At 49.8% G+C, this 22,156-nt stretch overlaps 2 pseudogenes; one reads left to right on the top strand and one right to left on the bottom strand.

Moving 5' to 3' along the window:
* The first annotated feature begins 1,663 nt into the window (after nucleotides 1-1,663).
* LOC129639535 (heat shock transcription factor, X-linked member 3-like) lies at nucleotides 1,664-3,143 on the top strand (annotated as a pseudogene).
* A 1,489-nt stretch (nucleotides 3,144-4,632) lies between these two features.
* On the bottom strand, nucleotides 4,633-6,041 carry LOC129639984 (EOLA-like protein; annotated as a pseudogene).
* Nucleotides 6,042-22,156: the final 16,115 nt, after the last annotated feature.

Raw genomic sequence — 22,156 nt, 5'->3', positions numbered from 1 at the left:
CTTCCACACCCTCTTAGCTCTCCCCTTTCAGATACCAGGCTGCGGTCCTCACACAGGGAAAATGACCCTGCTACTGGCAGAACTGGGAGACAATGCCCTAGGGTCCTCAAATACGGGCCTTTCCAAGGTACCAGTCTGTTTCCTACACAGTGATTTTCAAGAACAGTGGCCCACAAATACCAGAGAACATGCATCTTCAAACCCACTGCTCTACTGCCCACATGTGGTAAAGACCGGTGTCTCACTCAGGTTTCATCCAGTCCCACACCCGGATTCTCATACTTTTTCAAATACAGGTTGACGAGGGCTTCCTTTGGTCACATCTCGCTCAACAACTTAGACATGTTCCTTGGAGTGAGTGTGTAAAGGACGGCCCTTGAAAAGCACCTAACCCATAAAATCATTCGATGGGCCTGCCATCTGGGTAACAGAGAACAGGTCCACAGTGGTGGTGGGGACAGGGGCAGGGGTGGGGAAGATCAGAGCTGGCCTTGGAGAGGACCAGTGAAGTGGCTGTTTTCAACAGAACTAGCTGTACCTTGAGCCCCCGATCAAGTCCTTCAAAGGGAAGGTGCCCAAAGTGACCCAAATTGGACATAGATTGCCAGGACCAGGGGTAGCAGAAGCCCAACCACCCCACTGAGGAAAGGAAACAGGGCTTTTGAAACAGCCTGCAGGGAGGCTGAATCTGAGGCTCTGGGAAGGGGATGGGAAAAGCACATGCAGGTGTTCCCAAAGAGAATACTCTAGGGCCACCAGAGTGGTGTTTATGGGAAAAATTGGAAACTGAAGACAACAGTCTATCATTTGCAGTGGGATGATACCTGTGGGTGGGCAGAGCTCAGGAGGCTGTGAGCTCAGCGGAGCACCTAGCTTTGCCCTCCCACACGACATCCTGGGGAATCTGTGTCTCAGGTGCTTGGGAACAGTCAAGTGGAATATGAGGTCGCTCCATTGTGCTCGAGCACAGCCCTACTATGGGGAGAGCTCGACCTGGGGGGTGGTGGGGGCAGGACAACAGGACTCTGACTTTGGGGCCAACTGAGCGGGACCAACCAACCAGCAGCACCAGCCAGAAGACAAAGCTAGAAGAGGGGGAAGGATTGGGGAGCCACCAACTCAGGTAAGTCAAATCAGCCTGCTACGGACCCCATCTTCTGGGAGGGACAGTCACCAGGGGCCCATCTGACTCCTGGGATCTCTCTTGGTGGTAGCAGACCTAGGACTCGCTAGGACCTGGCCCTTCAGCAGAAGACAGCCACAGGCCTGTATGTTGTTAGTGAGGGGAGTGAAGTTAGGCACACATTTGTCAACCCAGCCAGGGCCTGGCCCCTGAAACAATGTGCCTGGCAGCAGAAGGGAGCCTTTGTAGGCAACCTGAAAAATACTTTTTCTGTATTGTCAGACAACAGCCAAGCTGGGGATCCCATCTCCATCCCCAGACCCCCTCCCTGACACAGGTCTAGGGCTGCCTCTCCACATAACCTCTGTGACATCATGAAACAGTTAAGGAAGCTGACCACTTAATTGGCTGCCTGTCCCAAGACCCAGATTCTAGAATCTCCAGAGAGTATTTATGGGGCACCCCGACCGTGGTCTGAGGCCCGTTTTCCCTGAGCACTCGCTGCTTGGGTAGATAATGCTCCTTAGCTAGACTGGCTCCATGGCAAGTCAGAGTTCCCATGAGTCACGGGCAGCCCTGCTGATCCTATCAACTGACGGGGAGCCTGCAGCAGGGGACACCCGTGATTCCTCCCCAGATCCAACCCTGGATTCAGGGGAGGCTTTGGAGAAGCAGTGTGACTAGCCCAAGAGCCCAGATCCAGGCCTCCATGACAATCCGCACCCACAGCACCTGAACCCAGAAATGGCCAAAGAGGAAGAGAACAACGGCATCCTCGGGCTGTCCTTCCCCAGGAAGCTCTGGAGGATTGTGGAGGATGCAGCCTTCACCTCTGTGCACTGGAACGATGAGGGAGATACAGTGGTCATCGAGGCAGATCGCTTCCAGATGGAGGTACTCCAGCGCAGAGGCACGGACCAGGTCTTCGAGACACACAGCATCAAGAGCTTCATCCGTGAACTGAACCAGTACGGGTTCAGGAAAGTCCGCCCTTCGAGTCACACTGCAGGGAAGAAGCTCATGGTAACATAGAAAGCCCTTTTGTGGAGACTAGACTAGATGAGCTGAATGCTGGATGGGTTTCGTTTCCCAGGAGAATGTTGTTCTCATGAGAGGGTGGTTAAGGAAAGCAGAGAAAGCAGGATCTGTTGTGTTCCACCACCCCTCTTAGACAGGATCCATGGGGGTGACTCCAGACACTGAGGGGCCACTTGATGTCAGGGAGGGCCAGTAACACCTCAAGTGAAGACGGCCCTGGGCGAGCTCTAGGGAGCAACATGCTAGGGCCTCATAAGCTGCCAGGAATGAAGAGATCTTGTCTTCATACTTAGGCATGGCCCGGACTGTTGTGGGGAGGAGGGCGGTGAGGAAGGGCTCTTCTCCCCTCTCATGCCTGAAGTGATTCATTTCCTTTCAGATCTATCAAAACTCCAATTTTCAGAGAGACAAGCCTCTGCTTCTGCAGAACATCCAGAGGAGAGGCAACCCCAGAACAACTTCTCAGCCTGCCACTGGCACAACAACAACTCCAAAGAGAAAGAAGCGAGTGGTGGCAACCAGACACTCTCCTCAATTCCACCACAACGAGTTCACCCAAAAGGCTGGCAACAAAGTCCAGAAGGGGATGCCAACTGCTCGCAGAACCCCCAGCCAGTGCTCATTTGTGTTTTCTGACCTTTGGTCTGTGGGCAGTGTAGCCAAGTGGGCTGGGGGAAACCATCTCCCCAATGAGCAGGGCGGCCCCAGCAGGGCAGCTGGAGAGGGCACATCCAGCAATGCCATATCTGTGCCCTCAGCTACTGCTGAAAGGGACAGCCCAGGGAAACAGCCCGAGAGCCCCCCGGTGTACCCAGATTACGAATCGGTGATGACTTTGTACAACACCTGTTACTCCATCCTGATGGCGGGCCTTTTAGTCATGGCACCAGATTAGGCCCCTGAGGCGGAGGATGAGCAGGGAGAGTCCTCAGATTATAAGTGTGCCCTCTGTGAGCAGCTCAAGAACAAGCCCAATCCCTGAGCTGCCAGATCCCTAGGGACACTCAAAAGCACTCTCTTATAACTAAAAATAGATTTCTGGCTCTAATAAAGTCAAGCAAAACTCCTTTGGAGTAAATAAACAATCAAACGAGAACTACGAGTCTGTGTTCTTTCTATCTGTCCATTGTATTCAGGCATGGAACAGGGTGAGCTTGAAGAGGCTAGAAGCCCATGCCCCAGGCAATCTTCAGTCTTGTCCCCATGGTCCATTTTCATCTGAAACAGCAGCATTTCACAGGCTCATCCAAGGGTCTGACCCATGAGCCGAGTGCTGAGGCGAACCCAGGATGGACTGGTCCCTGGGCCTTGCCTGCTGCTCAGCAGATGGCTCAGCTGGGCTCCTGACCTTGGGTGTGTCACCTTCCATGAGTCATACACCCTGCAGCAGAAGAGGCTCCTCAAGAATTCCCCAGTGATGCCACAATTTTCTGATCTGCAGCTGAGCATCCCAGCTCCCTATCCAGGGGCCTCCTCAAGAGGCTCACTGGAAAGCAGGGTCACCCCAGCCTCTAAGTGCCTTGCAAACACATTACCCCAAAGCCAAAGACAAGTACAAGGTTTCCACAAGGTGAACACCAGCCCTTGTCACTCTGCCCTCACGGCTGTATTTAGAAGCCTATCTTTACTGGATGCTTGGGGCTGGTGCACTGGGACGACCCAGAGGGATGGTATGGTGAGGGAGGAGGGTTCAGGATGGGGAACACATGTATACCTGTGGCGGATTCATTTTGATATTTGGCAAAAATTATACAATTATGTAAATTTTTTTTATCTTTATCTTTATTTATTTATTTTTTTATTTTATTTTATTTTATTTTATTTTTTTTTAATTTTATTTTATTTTTAAACTTAACATAACTGTATTAGATTTGCCAAATATCAAAATGAATCTGCCACAGGTACACATGTGTTCCCCATCCTGAACCCTCCTCCCTCCTCCCTCCCCATTCCATCCCTCTGGGTCGTCCCAGTGCACCAGCCCCAAGCATCCAGTATCGTGCATCGAACCTGGACTGGCAACTCATTTCCTACATGATATTTTACATGTTTCAATGCCATTCTCCCAAATCTTCCCACCCTCTCCCTCTCCCACAGAGTCCATAAGACTGTTCTATACATCAGTGTCTCTTTAATAATAAAATAAAATTTAAAAAAAAAAGAAGCCTATCTTTGGATGTGAGGCTGCCAGGCACTGCGTCCAACACACATAATTTGAGAGCCAAGGAACACTTTACAGTAGGGCAAGTGTCACACGCAAGGACAAACCATGGCCTGTTTCTGGGCCTGCAGGTCTCTCTGCCTGCTTATGCTCAGCCCCGCCCCTCGCCTTCCCCTATCACCCCCTGGACACTGTTCCAACATTAGGAATTTGCACCAGAACAGAGAGGGAAAAACACTAACCAGTTTCCTAACAACACATTTCTCTCAACCACCCAGGCTCAGCAGGGCCAAAATGAGTGGCAACAGCATCAATTCGTAGAGCTCAGAGTCCTGGAGACTCTCACTGAGTCCAGAGCAGCATCACGCAATGGGAGTCCCTGCCCCCAGCCCCGCACCAACTGGGCACTGCAGTGCAGGGCCAATTCAGACACAACCAGATGGGCAAGTCCAGAGTGTGGTGCTGACTGCATGGTATTACCCTGTGCTGGTCTCTTGGTCATTTTCCTCTCGAAAGCCCAGTCTGGACAGGCCTCCTGCCCAAAGGGGATCAGGTGCTGGGGGATGTCCACCTGGAAAATGTCCTTCCTGCCTCTCCCAGGGACGGGCTGCAGCAGCCAGCGGGGGTTGGCCAGCGCAGTCATGTACTTCCGTCGCAGGTTGGGTAGCAGGGCTTGATTCTCCAGCTCCTGCACCTGGTTGGGACCTAGGTTTTCTAGGCACAGCAAACTGCCCCCAATGACCACAAGACCTGCATGCAAAGACAGGACACAGAATGAGAACAAGGTCATTCAAAGTTGCACCTTCCTGAGATTAAGACTGTATCATGGAGGGAACCTGAGTTGAACTGGGTTCTCTGGCTGAGGGCACACCTCGGCAAAGGGAACTCAGGGCAAGGCCAAGCGAGGGAGGGAGTGAAATGAAACAGAGAGGCCTGGTGCTCCAGGAACCCACCAGGACACGGGCAGCTCTCAGTCTGCCCACTGCAGGCCACAGGGACAGAGCATGAGGGCCCCAGCAGGGGCCAGCAGACATCAGGTCCCCAAGGGATTTACCAGCAGAAAGGTGTTGCTGTGGGGCCTCACCCCTGGGGAGTCAGGGGACTTGCTCAGGCCCAGCTTCAGGCAATGTGGGGATGGAACCCAGGCTGGGTGCTTTACTGCTTCTCATGGTCTCTGCCAGGCACACAGACACACATGTGGGGACACACACATACACACAGACAAGTGCCATGTGCAGTCCTGAATGTGCCTCTGCCTCAAGCACAAACGGGGACTGAGGCCCAGAGTGGTGATCAGGCACTTTGTGCCACCAGTTCCCAGCCCATGGACCCTTGCTGTCCCTCTGAAGAAACCTCAGCCCCCACGCCCAACCCCACCAACTAGTTCAAAAGAAAACAAACAAGTACAACCCAGCTGAGATCCAGGGCAGTGCCAGGGCCCATATGGGCAGCAGGGGGCAGGGTGTCACTTACCCACGATCACTCCATGGCCGAACTTTTCCCCGGCAAGGCCTGGATCTGGGTGGGGCTCATTCTGAGCCTCCACTCCAGCAGCTCCCACTAGGCCTAGTCTTTCCAGTCGTGGTACACCATGTGGATGGCCAGGGTACAGTGCCGGTGACCATGTAGCACGGGCCACCATGGCATCTCCAGGTTCTTGACACTGTTTAAAACGAAACCTGAATAAGGCTGTTGGAAGAACAGATGGCTGAACTTCATCTCCCAGGGCTCCTAGGGCTACCAGGGCCTCATGTGGCTGCACAAACACAAAACCACAAAGGTCAGGAGTGTGATTCAGTGGCCTGCAAGCTCACAGCCCTGGGCTGGACCTCAGCCCCACGAGCCCGAGCATCCTCCAAATCTGCTGACACAGAACGCAGGGGTCAGAGAGCTGGCTCATTCCATTCGTCTCCACACAGTCCACTGATAGGGGGGTGGTGACCCAGAGGACCCATCCATTACATGCAGTCTGTGGGGAGGTCAGCAAGGAGGGTGGGACAGTGGGAGAGAGGCACAAGGTGAGTTCCAAGACAGAGAGCCCTGACACCCTGCGAGCACTGAAGAGGGAGGGCCAGCCCCCTGGTTTCACAGCCCAGAGGGCTCTGGTCCTCTCCCGGCACAGACAGGCATTGTCCTGGGCTTGGCTTCCCCCACTCCCTGCCACCACCCCACCCTTCAGCTCCACAACCCCGTCACTGCCCATGCTCTGAAGATCCCCCATCTTAGCCTAGGGATGCTAAGGGCATATCCATGCTAACCAATCTGGACTCGGCCCTGGGGCACCTTGGACCTCAGATGGCCCTGCCAGGTGACTTCCCCATGCCTTTAGGAGCCACCTTCCTCCTAGCCCTTCCCATACCACTGCCTCCACTGTCAGCAGATGACCCAGCCCCTGCCCAGAGCCTCGAGAAAGAACCAAGGAGAACAGGAACTAATGGGATGGGTGCACTCCATGTCATTACCAGGGCCTGGGTCCGCACCATTCAGGTATCACAGAATTCAGACCTCAAATAATACACTAGGTTACCATCACCTCATTCAATGGCTGAGGTGGCACTGAGGCATAGACTGCAGGGGACCTGAACACACACATCTCCATTCGCACTTCTTTCCCTGTACCTGGAAGGGGGTCCCCGTTCACTGGAGGGAGCTGGAGGCAGAGGAGCAGAGCCATGAGCCTGAACCTCAGCAGGGTCTCAGCACCTCGCAAGGGGCCTCCATTTCCACATAGCTATGAGGACAGGAACAAGGTCCCAGGGGCACCCAACCCAGGGCCTTTTGGGCCTTTCCTTCATTTGGCACAGCAGAGCCACAGTTCTCACAGGCCCACAAGGTCCCACATGATCTGGCTCCTACCCTACTGGCCTGCTCTCTTAGCCCTTTGATTCACCTCTGGTAGCCATGAAGGCCATCCTTCCATCCTTGGAACATTCCAGTGTGTTCCTACCTCAGACCCTTTGCAGGGTGTGAGGACTCACATCACACCTCAGTGTGACCTTACAGACAAAGGAAAGGTCTTCACAGAGCTGATGGGGGTCAAGTGAGCTCATTAGGATGGACCCTCCTCTAACAGGATGGCTGTTCCCATACAAAGGACATATTTAGAGACAGACAGGAACACGGGGAAACTGGGGTGAAGAGGAAGGCGGAGCTCTCCAAGCCCAGACACACCCACCAAGGCCAGCAATGCCCTGGAAGTGAGGGGGGAGACATAGGACAGACTCCACAGCCCTCATGAGAGCCAACGTCAGCTGACATCTCGACCTCGGCTGCCGAGCCTCCTGAACCAACACGGTTCCTAGTATGAGCCACCCGGTGCAATCCTGATGTGACTGCTGGCAAATGAAGCCAGAGGGTCAGGTCTGTCGGGACATCTCTCCACAGGGGTAAGGGGGGAGTGGGGGATGGCTTCTCCACTCCCGGCACCTTGAGCACACTCCTCCATGTCTGTAAAATTCATGTGTCTGTTTTCACCCTTATACCGTGTCTGTTTACACCTCCCATTGTCGGGGGTCCCACAATTTACTGATGCTTCCCTCCTGATGGAAGGGAAGGGAAAACTCATTCTGCCAATATAGCCACTCCATGTGACCACACACTCACTGAAGAACCATGCAGGAGGCGGCCCAGTGCACATGACACACACCCGACGTGCTGACACATGCCAGCAAATGGCCTTCCACAAAGGCTTCCCCTGTTTCCACTCCACCAACCACAGGCAAGGGGGTCATGTCCTCATGCACTGCCTGGTCCCGAGCATCATCATTCGGTTGAACATTTGCCCATGTGCTGGGTGACAAAGGGTTACACTGTTCATTGGGTCTGGCTTGGTTACAAGGCTGGCCCTTGGGACTTTGCCATTGCTATGTCTTCTACTAGGGTATGTGACTGGATTCCATGCTTGCCCGGTTTGTGCCATTCAGTATCTCAGCCAACCCAACCCCTTCCTCCTGAGAGCCTCTGAATCTCACCTGTGTGGGTGGAATCCCTGAGCAAGAATTGGCTGCAAGCACTCCTACGGCTGGAAGCAGAAGGTGCCTGCTTGGTGGCCAGAGGAGAAAACACTCTTCTGCTTGCTTGACTGGGCATCTTCCCCTTCATGAGGACCAGAGGAACAGGGAGAAAGTCACCAGTGACAATACAGCAATCTTGGACAACAAGCCACCACCGTCTTCTCCTTACTGGGGGCCTCAGACAACGGGGTCCCAGGAGGGCCCAACTCATGAGAAACACACGTGCAGGTTCCCTCAGGGTGGGTTCTGCTCATCACAGCAGCTGGCCTGTCCTCACCGGGCTGGCACAGGGACCCCATGATGTCTCAGTCTGCAGCACATAAACCCATACCCCAGGAGTGATTGTGATTTACAGCCCAGGAGACCCCGCAAAGAACAAGAGAAAATGACTCCTCCCCTCACACTGCCACTCTGGAAGGATCCGGGAGCCGCAACAGTCAGTGGGCCGCCCTCCATGGACTCCTGGTTGGGCCCCACCAGGAGGGGAACTGGGGACAAGCAGCTGAGCCCTGCAGGGTCGGAGGGGGGGGGCGACTTCCAGCGGGAGGCTGGGGCTAGCGTTAGGTCATAGTCCAGGGGCGGGGTAAGAGGTTGGATGGCAGGTCTGGGGCATCTTCCCATGTGTCCCGGGGCATTGCTGGGATGCACACATGGAAAGAAAGCAGTGGTGGGGGGGTACTGTGGCTGTGGAGGGGGCCAGAAGTTCCAACTTGGCCTCCTGGCAGGCGCTCCTGGTCCCAGAGCCTGGAAACCCCTGCCTGGAGGTACCATCTACTCACGAGGCAGGTCCCGCCTTCCTGCAAGCAGAGCAAGTCGTGGGCACTTTGGGATGGTTGGGCTGCAGCCACCAGGCAGGACAGTGGTCCGCCACTAGGACCGAGACAGCTGACAGCACTGGCTGGCTTCAGTCGCATCGTGCCCACAAACACTGACACCTGTCATTTCCGGTGTGTATGGCTGCCCTTACTCACGTAGGCACGCAGTTACATAGATACACAAGTACGAACAAAGGTGCATTCCCTCACCGGCCCTGCCTGCTAGGAGACAAACTAAGATCCGTCACGCTCTGAGGCACCTGGAAGGTCAGGCCCGGAGGAGCCTCGAGACCAGCAGCCTGAAGCAGGACCCAGAGGAGGACCAGGAAGTGAGCGGCCTGGTGGAAGAGAGGGGGAGGAGGTGGGAGGAGCAGTGTGGGAGTAAGAGTATGGGAAAGACGGAGCTGAGGTGGAGATTCTGGAGAAGGACTTAACTCAGGGCTGGGGCAGGGCGGGACTGGGACAGAAAGGGGCTAGGCTGGGGCTGGGGCGGGGTTTGGGCATGGCTCTGGGCGGGGTGGAGCCACCAGAGGCAGGGCGTGGCTGACAAGGGTGGAGCTGTGGGCCCAGGAAACCCACGGAGAGTGGGCCTGTCCAGCTTCATGGCAGAGGCCAGACTGTGCCCTTTTGAGTCCTTTCCATAGGTGTCCAGTCCATGAGAATCGGCGAGAGTCAAGGTGACCGTGACCCAGTGTCCTCAGTGACTGCATCTGAGCTTCAGAGTGGCCCCCAGGGGCCAGGGAAGCAGAGAGAGGCATGACCTCAAGGTAGAGTTCCCCATCTCTGGGCTGAAAACCCAGGCTATCTCCCCTCCAAGCCACCCTGGGACTGTTGGCCCAGTGCTGAGCAACAGTCTATCTGTTTTTTTGCAGATGCTGAAGAAAATCCTCCCTGTGTTACCTGCTGCCCCTGGGACCTGAGATGTCTCAGAGACAGGCAGCTGTGCCTTAAGAACTGCTTCCTGAACTCTTCCTCTTTTCTGGGGGCTCAGCCCACCCAGGGCAACCACCTGATTCTGCTCCTGACCTCCTCCCTGGCTGCTGTGTCCCTGCCTCCCAAGTGCCTGAGCACAGTAAATGCTCCTCTTCCTGTCCCCACTGCTACTAGTTGAGCTCAGGCCTCATGGCCTGGGGCCAGTGCTGTCAACCTAGACTGCCCCCACCAGCTTGGACCCCTCTTGTCTCTCCTCTTCCACTATCGATTCTGTCCATGTGTATCACACCGCACACACATCTGTCCTCAACCCTGGATGGGAAGTACAGCTGAGCGCAAGCCCCAACCCATCCATGGTGCCCTGGGGGGCTTCCTGTGGTCCCAGGTCTCCTTCCTCATTTCCCAGCACTCTGGATGGCTGCGCTGGCCCTTGGCTCTGTGCAGAGTACATCTGGGACCCCACACTTCAGATCGTGCAGTTCCTGCCCCTGGACCACTGGCTCCTCTTGTCCTGACAACCTACTGTCCTCCTTCCAAGCACAGCTGTAACATCCCTTTTCTGTCTGCCCGAGTGTCAGGTGCTTTCATCTGGTAGTTCTGGGCACCGTGCATCTTCCTGTTGAAGCCTTTGCCCTGTTCTTCCATCCAGACTGTGGCTGCTGTGCACAAGTCTGGACTGCCAAGGGTCACCAAGTCCCAGGAAGGCAGGGTCGATGTCTCACTGGTTCCCATTAGCCAGGCACCCATGCGACTGCTGCCATGGGAATGTTATTCCGAGCAGTACTTTCCCTTCTAGCATGCTCTCTCCTTGCAGAACTCTCCCGGCTATGAATTGAGGGGCAGAGGCTGCCTCCTGGATTTGAGGCCTCAGTGCTGCAGGGACCCGAGTGAATACCACACCCAACTCCCTCATGCTGGTGCCCCGATCCTTGCCCCAAGAGTGGTTATCAGCTACCTCCATACACCCCAGAACCTCCTGGTAGTGGTCTCAGATCATGAGGGAGGATCCTGTGAATGGTAGGTAGGCTGCTGCTGTTCTTTCTGCATCCTGGTTATGAACTAGACCTTGCCCAGTGAACTGGACACCTATGATGTGTGGCTGCTGATGGGGGCAGCTGTGAGGCCCGGCTCCATGGCATTTCTCCACACCTGTCCCATCCCTGCTGCTGGCACCAGTTCTCCTCACTTGCCCAGATGTGTAGACTGATCCACAGGGGGTGCTGCCTCCTTCCCCACCTGGGTCTCTGAGGCTTGGTGAGGGTTCTGCTTTGCTCCTGTTGTGCGTTTGCAGACAGCGCTGACCTGGAAGGGCTTGACACAGATTCTTGGTTTCCCTCATGTCCTCCTTGGCCAATGTGGTTTCCTCTCTGAAATGCCTGTTGCCCATATCTCCATTGAGCTGTGTGTCCTTTCTGTGCTGAGTTGTGGGCACTTCTTTTGGGGTCTGGGCACTCATCCCGCCCTGGTGTTTGTATTGCAGATTCGTTCTCTTCTGTTTTCAGGCTAGCAATGGACTCAGTATTCGCCTGGTGTCTCGGAGCTGTAAGTGCCCCACAGGTCAGCATGTGTCTGTCAGGTCCTTCCACTGGGGGTTGCCATCCACCCCCAGGCTTGGCACCTGGGGCAAGCAGTCCTCAAGGAGATGCTGCCCTGGTGTCCAGCACTCTGCCCATGAGAGAGGGCTCCTTCACCTCCATGTCAGTTCCTCGGTCCCTGCCTAGCTTTGGTTCTGGGCCTTGGACTCCCACACGCGGGACAAACCCAGGGGCAGCTGTGTAGCTCCAGGAGGTCAAGCAGACCTACTTCCCCTCTGTCCCCAGGGCAGCTCCCATTGACCACACCTCTTTGCATACAGCCCAGATGGAGGGGCCAGCCTGAGAACCGGACGAGTTTCTGGTTTCATCTCAGTTCTGCTGCAGTTCTTTGAGAGGACATGGCACACCTATGACCTGTGGACACGGATGGCCACTCTGCTGCTGCTGCTCAGGGTACTGATTGCCTAGGTGATGGGGCACCACCCAGGGGGACCGGGGAAGCTTCTGTGAGCCTCTGTTGCTGCCCTGCTCTCATTCACATCACAGGCCTTTACATCATATTTGACACGGAAGTGGGAGATGCTGGTTTGCATGTGTCCATCACTCCCAAGCTCCTAACGTCACTCCACACCCCAAACAATGGCAGTAACACTGCACCACTACTCTTTGCCACTGAGATCAGTTGTTAAGCAAGGTTATTCACCTTCAGTGAAAACTTCTGACCCAGTCCTGACGTCTACACTGTGGGTAACTGGGGACCTGAGGGTCTGTTCCCTCAGCTCTTGGGGCCCCACATCCCTCCCCACCAGGTACCCACCTATATTCTTCCTTCCTTCTCTTCCCATCAGAAAATTCACACACACACAAATATCATCTTTTCACAATTTGTTGTGTATTTTAATCGCAGCCTTCAGTTTACTACGTTAGTGTGAGAGTGAGTCTTTTCCTGGTTGGCCATTTCTAAGAAAGCAGACCTCTGGAGACACAATTCTAAACTGTCTGACCTTTTCTATTCAGTTGCTGGCTGCCCAGATTATTCTTCTCCAGAGTATCTCATTCTGGGGTGCCAGAGTTTACCTTCTCTTTTGATTCTGCCTCGTTCTTTTACTCTTCCTCATATTTTGGTACCCTTTTAGGCTTTGATTCAGTGTCATACGTGCAGAGGAACAGAAAAAAGAGTTTGGTTTTCTTGTTTCCTTTCCCTTCTTCGAATGAGTGGCATATGATCGGATTTTCTTTCTCGAGGTTCCCTTTAGAAGTCTTCTGACCCTCATGGTCATATTCCGTGCCTTGAAAGACAAGAGAAGGGTATTAGTTTTGAGGAAAGGGTATAACATCTGAGTTTGAAGGGAGATTTTATGAAAAGGGATGTAGGCTGATGAGGGCTTTTGTGGCAGGCAAGAGCAGTGTGGAGGTCTTAGGCAGCAAAGTCAATGGAGAACGTGGGGAGCATAGATGGAATCATCTTACCTTCACACTGCCTCTGTATCTCTGTGGACAAAGGGTCTTCTTTCGTCCTTTCACCCTTGAAGCACACCGCATTGGAACTCTTCTTGGCTGCTGTGGCGTCTGGGTTACCTTATGATGATAGCATGACATGGTCTAACCCAGAATCTCTGCCTCTGACCTCCCTATGTATATCTGCTCAGGACAATGCGGAGCCACACCCTTCAATCTGATTGGTCAGCTAGGTACTCCCCCTGCCAATGGTGGCATTGGGGTCTTAGACATCACAATGTACCACTGTGCCCATCAACATGGGTTAGTGGGTGACGATGGAGGCCATGATACAACTTTCTCACCCCTGACACCTCTGTGTGTCTGATTCTGGGGAGTGGTCATTCAGGGGCATGGTATTTCTTCTCATGACCCTCAACTTTCTTTCAGTGCCCTTTATTCTTTGACGTGTATGTCCCCCTTCAAGACTCCTGCCTCCTCCATCCCTGTATGAACCTCTACCAAACACTTTTCCCTCCAAATCCGTTCCTCAGAATCGTCTTGTCATTTCGTCTTTCGACAACCCTCTTCCTAGTGGGGGTTCTTGAGGGTCTTAAGTAACTTAAGAGCAAGCACTTAACATGGAAAAAGGTAATTCGGAAAAGGTTGGATGTTTTTGCTACTCCAATGAGCTTTAGAGACCCCAAGATTTGGTGAATACTCAGTCTCTTGCCCCAAGGTCTATACACCATCTCCATAAAATTACATGTCAGAGCCATGAAAGTTATAAATGTCTCCTCCTCTAATATTTTTGGGGAAACTTCAACTCTCAATTTGAGTAAGAAAACTCAACTTGCCCCATCTACCATAAATACATTCTCGATTAAAAAACAACTAATGTAAAGTGCCCAAAGGCAAGAGTCAGATGAACAAAGCACCACTGTCTCTTGACTGAATCACTTCCCCAGTGGTCCCTCATTGACAGGTATCATCAGGTAGGGCCCAATGTGGAGCTGACCAATAGCTGAGCAGGAGAAGTACCAGTAAGTATCTCACTGGTAGTTGGTTGCTTATTGGCAAGGCCGAGCGATGCACTGTCCAATTGCTGGGCAAGACCTGTTGCTTAGAAACAGGATGTGGAGCAATACGGCAAAGTGATGTCTACCTGCTAATGGCTGTGCTCATGCTGCTCTGTTCCATAAGGATACGTTGGGTCCAGTGTGCTTTAATCTTTTTGATTAACTCTTTTCCCACTGCAGATTTTAATTTCACATGCTTGTTTAACTTTTGTACATCATTCTTTTCATTGTATTGACAGGCATTCTAGTCAGCAGTGCTTATCTATATGCCCCTCCAACAGCTGTCACATGATTGCATATATGGCATATATTATAGCTAAAATTTCAAAGCCAACAAGAATGTCAAGGTCAGCCCAGCTTGAGAGCTACTTTGACAAACCTTAACCTCACAGTGATTCTTTTTCTATTCAAAATGTAACAGAGCAGAGTGAGCACAGCCCTATGAAGTTAGCCATTGATGTGCTTCATTTCAACCCATCCTGTTCCTAGGCAAAAGGGTTAGCTCAGCCTTGCTTGGTGCCTCAGATGGCCCCATTCACAAGAGCCAACTGTCAATAAGTGACCATTCTTTGTCTTGCTCAGCTATTGATCAGCACCACAGTGGGCCCTGCCCCTCAGTTACTCTCAAGAATGGAGTATTGGGGAAGTGATTAAGTAAGGGTGGTGTGATTGTCATCAGCTGGAACGTGAGAGAAGGGACAGATTCAGGCATTCTTTTGCAGGGCTTGAAGAATTACTTGAATGGGATGTAAGATGAGTGGAATAGTGCGGTACTTTGAGTACTCTTTGGCGTTGCCTTTCTCGGGGATTGGAGTGAAAACTGAAATTTTCCAGTCCTGTGACCACTGCTGAGTTTTCCAAATTAGCTGGCATATTGAGTGCAACACTTTCACTACATCATCTTTCCGGATTTGAAATAGCTCAACTGGAATTCCATCACCTCCAATAGCTTTGTTTGTTGTGATGCTTTCTAAGGCCCACTTGACTTCACATTCCAGGATTTCTGGTACTATGTGTGTGATCACACTATCATGATTATCTGGGTCATGAAGATATTTTTTTTTTTTTTGGAAAGGTTTTCTTGGTATTATTACCACCTCTTCTTAATATCTTCTGCTTCTGTTAGGTCCATAACATTTCTGTCCTTTATCGAGCCCATCTTTACATGAAATGCTCCCTTTCTATCTCAAATTTCCTTGAAGAGATGTCTAGTCTTTCCCATTCTGTTGTTTTCCTCTATTTCTTTGCATTTATCACTGAGGAATGCTTTCTTATCTCTTCTTGCTCTTATTTAGAACTCTGCATTCAGATGCTTATATCTTTCCTTTTCTCCTGTGCTTTTCGCTTCTCTTCTTTTCACAACTAACTGTAAGGCCTCCCCAGACAGCTCTTTTGGTTTTTGGCATTTATTTTCCATGGGGATGGTCTTTATCCCTGTCTCCTGTACAATGTCACGAAACGCCGTCCATAGTTCATCAGGCACTCTGTCAGGTGTAGTCCCTTAAATCTATTTCTCATTTCCACCGTATAATCATAAGGGATTGGATTTATGTCATACCTGAATGGTCTAGTGGTTTTCCCTACTTTCTTCAATTTAAATCTGAATTTGAAAATAAGCAGCTCATGATCTCAGCCACAGTCAGCTCCAAGTCTTTTTTTTTTTTTTTTTTTTTTTTTTTAATTTTATTTTATTTTTAAACTTTACATAACTGTATTAGATTTGCCAAATATCAAAATGAATCCGCCACAGGTTTACATGTGTTCCCCATCCTGAACCCTCCTCCCTCCTCCCTCCCCATTCCATCCCTCTGGGTCGTCCCAGTGCACCAGCCCCAAGCATCCAGTATCGTGCATCGAACCTGGACTGGCAACTCATTTCATACATGATATTTTACATGTTTCAATGCCATTCTCCCAAATCTTCCCACCCTCTCCCTCTCCAAGTCTTGTTTTGCTGACTAATAGAGCTTCTCCATCTTTGGCTGCAAACGATATAATCAATCTGATTTCAGTGTTGACCATTTGATGATGTCCATGCGTAGAGCCTTTTCTTGTGTTGTTGGAAGAGGGTGTTTGCTATGACCACTGAGTTCTATTTGCAGAACTCTATTAGCATTTGCCCTGCTTCATTCCATACTCCAGTGCCAAATTTTCCTGTTACTCCAGGTGTTTCTTGACTTCCTACTTTTGCATTCCTGTTCAATATAACATAAAGGACATCTTTTTTGGGTGTTAGTTCTAAAAGGTCTTGTTGGTCTTCATAGAACCATTCAACTTTAGCTTTTTCATCGTTATTTGTTGGGGCATAGACTTGGATTACTGTGATATTGAATGGTTTGCCTTAGAAACAAACAGAGATCATTCTATAGTTTTTGAGATTGCATCCAGCTACTGCATTTTGGACTCTTTTGTTGACCATGATGGCTAATCCATTTCTTCTGAGGGATTCCTGCATGCCGTAGTAGATATAATGGTCATCTGCATTAAATTCACCCATTCCAGTCCATTTTAGTTCACTGATTCCTAGAATGTTGACTTTCTGTCTTGCCATCTCCTGTTTGACCACTTCCAATTTGCCTTGATTCATGGACTTAACATTCCAGGTTCCTATGCTATATTGCTCTTTATAGCATTAGAGCTTTCTTCGGTCACCAGTCACATGCACAACTGGGTGTTGCTTTTGCTTTGGCTCAATCCCGTCATTCTTTCTGGAATTATTTCTCCACAAATCTCCAGTAGCATACTGGGCACCTACTGACCTGGGGAGTTCCTCTTTCAGTATCCTATCATTTTACATTTTCATACTGTTCATGGGGATCTCAAGGCAAGAATACTGAAGTGCATTGCCCTTCCCTTCTGCAGTGGATCAGATTCTGTCAGACCTCTCCACCATGACCTGCCCAACTTGGGAGGCCCCACAGGGCCTGGCTTAGTTTCATTGAGTTGGACAAGGCTGTGGTTCTAGTGTGATTAGATTGACTAGATTTCTGTGATTATGGTTTCAGTGTATCTGCCCTCTGATTTCGTCTTGAAGCATCTACCATCTTACGTGGGTTTCTCTTACCTGGATCTGTGGTAGCTCTTCACGGCTGCTCCAGCAAAGCGCAGCCACTGCTCCTTACCTTGGACGAAGTATATCTCGTTACTGACAAGTCTCCTGACCTTGAACTCCTCTAGTCCCTCCTGTGCCCATGCAGCCATTACTCCATGGATGTGTGGTATCAGTCCTGATTATTCACTAGAAGGACTGACGCTGAAGCTGCAACTCCAGTACTTTGTCCACCTGATGCAAAGAACTGTCTCATTGGAAAAGATCCTGATGCTAGGAAGGAATGAAGGCCAATAAGAAGGGGATACGAGAGGATGAGATGTTTGGATGGCATCGAGGATTCAATGGATTTGAATTTCAGCAAGCTCTGGGAGTTGGTGATGGACAAGGAATCCTGGTGTACTGCAGAACCTGACGTTGCACACAGTCATACACAACTGAACAAATGAAATGAACTGATTGCCATAGGGAGAATGCTTTGAACACAAGCTCTTAACGTGTCTCAAAATGGAACACAAAAAGATATTTCGTTAACATGGAAGATAAGGATGGTTCGCAGCATCTATGTGTGTGTGTACAAGTTTGTGTGTGTGTGTGTGTGAGGGGGAGAGAGAGAGAGAGAGAGAGAGAGAGAGAGAGATGGGGAAAGAGGTGCGGATGTTTGAACAGACTGCATGATGGAGCAGTTTGACAGGAAGTGTTTCTTTTTGTAGTGAGCTGATTCTTTTTTTTTTTTTTAATTTTATTTTATTTTTGAACTTTACATAACTGTATTAGATTTGCCAAATATCAAAATGAATCCGCCACAGGTATACATGTGTTCCCCATCCTGAACCCTCTTCCCTCCTCCCTCCCCATTCCATCCCTCTGGGTCGTCCCAGTGCACCAGCCCCAAGCATCCAGTATCGTGCATCGAACCTGGACTGGCAACTCATTTCATACATGATATTTTACATGTTTCAATGCCATTCTCCCAAATCTTCCCACCCTCTCCCTCTCCCACAGAGTCCATGAGACTGTTCTATACATCAGTGTCTCTTTTGCTGTCTCGTACACAGGGTTATTGTTACCATCTTTCTAAATTCCATATATATGCGTTAGTATACTGTATTGGTGTTTTTCTTTCTGGCTTACTTCACTCTGTATAATAGGCTCCAGTTTCATCCACCTCATTAGAACTGATTCAAATGTATTCTTTTTAATGGCTGAATAATACTCCATTGTGTATATGTACCACAGCTTTCTTATCCATTCATCTGCTGATGGACATCTAGGTTGCTTCCATGTCCTGGCTATTATAAACAGTGCTGCGATGAACATTGGGGTACTCGTGTCTCTTTCCCTTCTGGTTTTCTCAGTGTGTATGCCCAGCAGTGGGATTGCTGGATCATAAGGCATGTCTATTTCCAGTTTTTTAAGGAATCTCCACACTGTTCTCCATAGTGGCTGTACTAGTTTGCATTCCCACCAACAGTGTAAGAGGGTTCCCTTTTCTCCACACCCTCTCCAGCATTTATTACTTGTAGACTTTTGGATTGCAGCCATTCTGACTGGTGTGAAATGGTACCTCATAGTGGTTTTGATTTGCATTTCTCTGATAATGAGTAATGTTGAGCATCTTTTCATGTGTTTGTTAGCCATCTGGATGTCTTCTTTGGAGAAATGTCTATTTAGTTCTTTGGCCCATTTTTTGATTGGATCATTTATTTTTCTGGAGTTGAGCTGTAGGAGTTGCTTGTATATTCTCGAGATTAGTTGTTTGTCAGTTGCTTCATTTGCTATTATCTTCTCCCATTCTGAAGGCTGTCTTTTCACCTTGCTAATAGTTTCCTTTAATGATTCTTAGAAGGAGCTGTTAAAGGAGTCAGAAATTTCGGACTCTTAGTGCTTGCTCAAGAGTGGGGGAAAGCTGATGTTCAGAGGAGAGAAGCATGGCTAAAGATTAAGCTTAGTCGGTGGGTATGTTATGGATGACTGTGAGCACTTGGCAAGTCTCTGCTGTTGTTTAAGAGAGGCCAAGTCAGCCCTTTGACAGTATGGTTGTTATCAAAATTGCAAATCCATGTGCTTGATGCAGAGTGAGGCTCATCAAAACTAAATGTTAGTGTTTGGAACAGGGAAAGGTTTATTACAGATTCATACAAAGATGTGGGTAGCTCTTGCCCTAAGAACCCAAAGTTACTGAACGTTTTCAATTAAGTACATTTAAAAGTAAATATTAGAGAGAGTTGTGGTAAGTTCTTACAGACTTCTTGGTGTCACATCCTTTGTGCTTAAAGTTATGTCATGGTCAGCTAACAATGTTCCTATCTATCTCTACCAGATGAATGTTTTTTTCTGTAATTCTTGCCCTGTCAAGAGAGGGCAAAGTCTCAAGGCACAACTTTCACCTTGAAATGTCCCAACCTGGATAAGCAGTAACAGATCTCATTTGGCAGCTCCTTCAGGGCAAGATTCCCACATTCTGCCCAGCTCGCATACTTGATGGGGCCAGGCACCCTACCCAATAGGTCCTGTCTCCTCAGGCTGTCCAAGTGAGGAGACCAGTTCTCAGAGACTGAGACCCAGGAAGATGGCCACTGATTGTAGGTTGCAGAGACAGGGATGGGGGAGAGGTTCTCCGCTCCTAAAGGCCTGGGCCAAGGCTACAGGAGGGCCTTCGTGAGGGCTCTGGAGCACTACAGGATGTCATCCCCAGTCTATTCCCTGGGACAGGCTGGATGATGTCCAAGCCCTCCAAAAGAATGCCTGAATCTGTGTCTTCTCTCAATTTCCTGCTGATTTACACCACAAGACCCTTCCTTAATCACTTCTCCAATACTCTCTTCTTGAAAGTAACTGGGGGGCAGGACCCACTGTGGTGCTGACCAATAGCTGAGGAGGACATCGAATGGTCACTCATTGACAGTTGACTGCTTGTGAATGGGGCCATCTGAGGCACCAAGCAAGGCTGAGCTACACCTGTTGCCTAGGAACAGGGTGGGGTGAAATGAAGCACATCAATGGCTAACTGCATAGGGCTGAGCTCACTCTGCTCTGTTACACTGTGAATAAAAAAAGAATCACAGAGAAGTTAAGGTTTGTCAAAGTAGTTCTCACGGTGGGCTGGCTTTGACATTCTTGTTGGCTTTGAAATATTAGCTATAATATATGGGGCACATGCAATCATGTGGCAGCTGTTGGAGGGACATATAGATAAGCACTGCTGACTGGCATGCCTGGGAATACAGTGAAAAGAATGATGTACCAAAGTTAAACAAGCATGTGAAATTAAAATATGCGGTGGAAAAGGAATCAGTCAAAAAGATTAAAGTATACTGGACCCAACGTATCCTTATGGAACAGAGCAGCATGAGCACAGCCATTAGGAGGTAGCCATTGCTTTGTCGTATTACTCCACATCCTGTTCCTAAGCAACAGGTCTTGCCCAGCAATTGGACAGTGCATCGCTTGGCCCTACCAATAGGCAACCAACAATCAGTGAGATACCTACTGGTACTTTCTTGCACAGCTATTGGTCAGCTTCACATCTGGTCCTACCTGATGATAATACTGTCAATGAGGGACCACTGGGAAGTGATTCAGTCAAGAGACATTGGTGCATTGGTCATCTGACACTTGCCTCTGGGCACCTTACTTTTTTTTTTTTTTTTTTTTAAATCGGGAAATTATTTCTGGTAGATGGGGCAAGTTGAGTTTCCCTACTGAATATGAGAATTGAAGTGTCCCGAACAATATTAGTGGAGGATACATATATGACTTTCATTGCTGTAATGTGTAATTTTATGGAAACGTTGCCTAGGCCTTTGGGCAACAGACTGAGGATTCACCAAGTCTTGGGGTCTCTAAAGTTCATTGGAGAAGCAAAAACATCCAGTCTGTTCTTAATTACCTTTTTCCATGTTAAGTGCTTGCTCTTAAGTTCCTTAAGGCCCTCAAGAACCCCCACTATAAACAGGGTGGTCGAAAGATGAAATGACTAGATGACTCTGCGGAGCATATTTGGAGTGAAAAGTGTTTGGTAGAGGTTCATACAGGGATGGAGGTGGCAGGAGTGTTGAAGGGGAACATATAAGTCAAAGAATAAAGTGCAATTAAGGAAAGTTTGAGGGTCATGAGACGAAACACCATGCCCCTGAATCACCACCCCCCTGAATCAGACACACAGAGGTGTCAGGGGTGAGAAAGTTGTATCATGGCCTCCCTCAGCACACACTAAACCATGTTGATGGGCACAGTGGTACATTGTGATGTCTAAGACCCCAAAGCCACCATTGGTGGGGGAGTGCCTAGCTGACCAATCAGATTGAAGGGTGTGGCTCCTCATTGTCCTGAGAAGGTATATATAGGGAGGTCAGAGGCATAGATTCTGTGTTAGGCCATTTCCTGCTATCATCATAAGGTAAGCAGGAAGCCACAGGAGGCAGAAGAGTTTTAATGTGGTGTGCTTCAAGGCTGAAAGGATGAAATAAGACCCTTTGTCCACAGAGAAACAGAGGCAGTGTGAATGTAAGATTATTCCATCTATGCTCCCCATGTTCTCCATTGATTTTCTGCCCAAGACCTCTACACTGCCCTTGCCTGCCACAAAAGCCCTTATCAGCCCATATTCCTTTTCATGAAATCTCCCTTCCAACTCAGATATTATACCCTTTCCTCAAAACTAATACCCTTCGCTTGTCTTTCAAGGCACAGTATATGACCATGAGGTTCAGAGGAACTCTAAAAGGAACCTTGAGAAAGAAAATCCGATCATATGCCACTCAGTTGAAGAAGGTGAAGAAAACAGGAAAACAAAACTGTTTTTTCTGTTCCTGTGCCTGTAAGAAACTGAATGAAAGCCGAAAAGCGTACCAAAATATGAGGCAGAGTCAAAGAAGGAGGCAGAATCAAAAGAGAAGATATGCTCAGCCACCCCGGAAGGAGTGACCCTGGAGAAGTACAAGCTGGGCAGCCAGAAACTGAATAGAAAA

The sequence above is a fragment of the Bubalus kerabau genome, chromosome X (assembly GCF_029407905.1).
Source record: "Bubalus kerabau isolate K-KA32 ecotype Philippines breed swamp buffalo chromosome X, PCC_UOA_SB_1v2, whole genome shotgun sequence".
NCBI lineage: Eukaryota > Metazoa > Chordata > Mammalia > Artiodactyla > Bovidae > Bubalus > Bubalus kerabau.
Note: the sequence above shows the minus strand (reverse complement) of the source record. Positions and strands in the feature narration are given on the sequence as shown.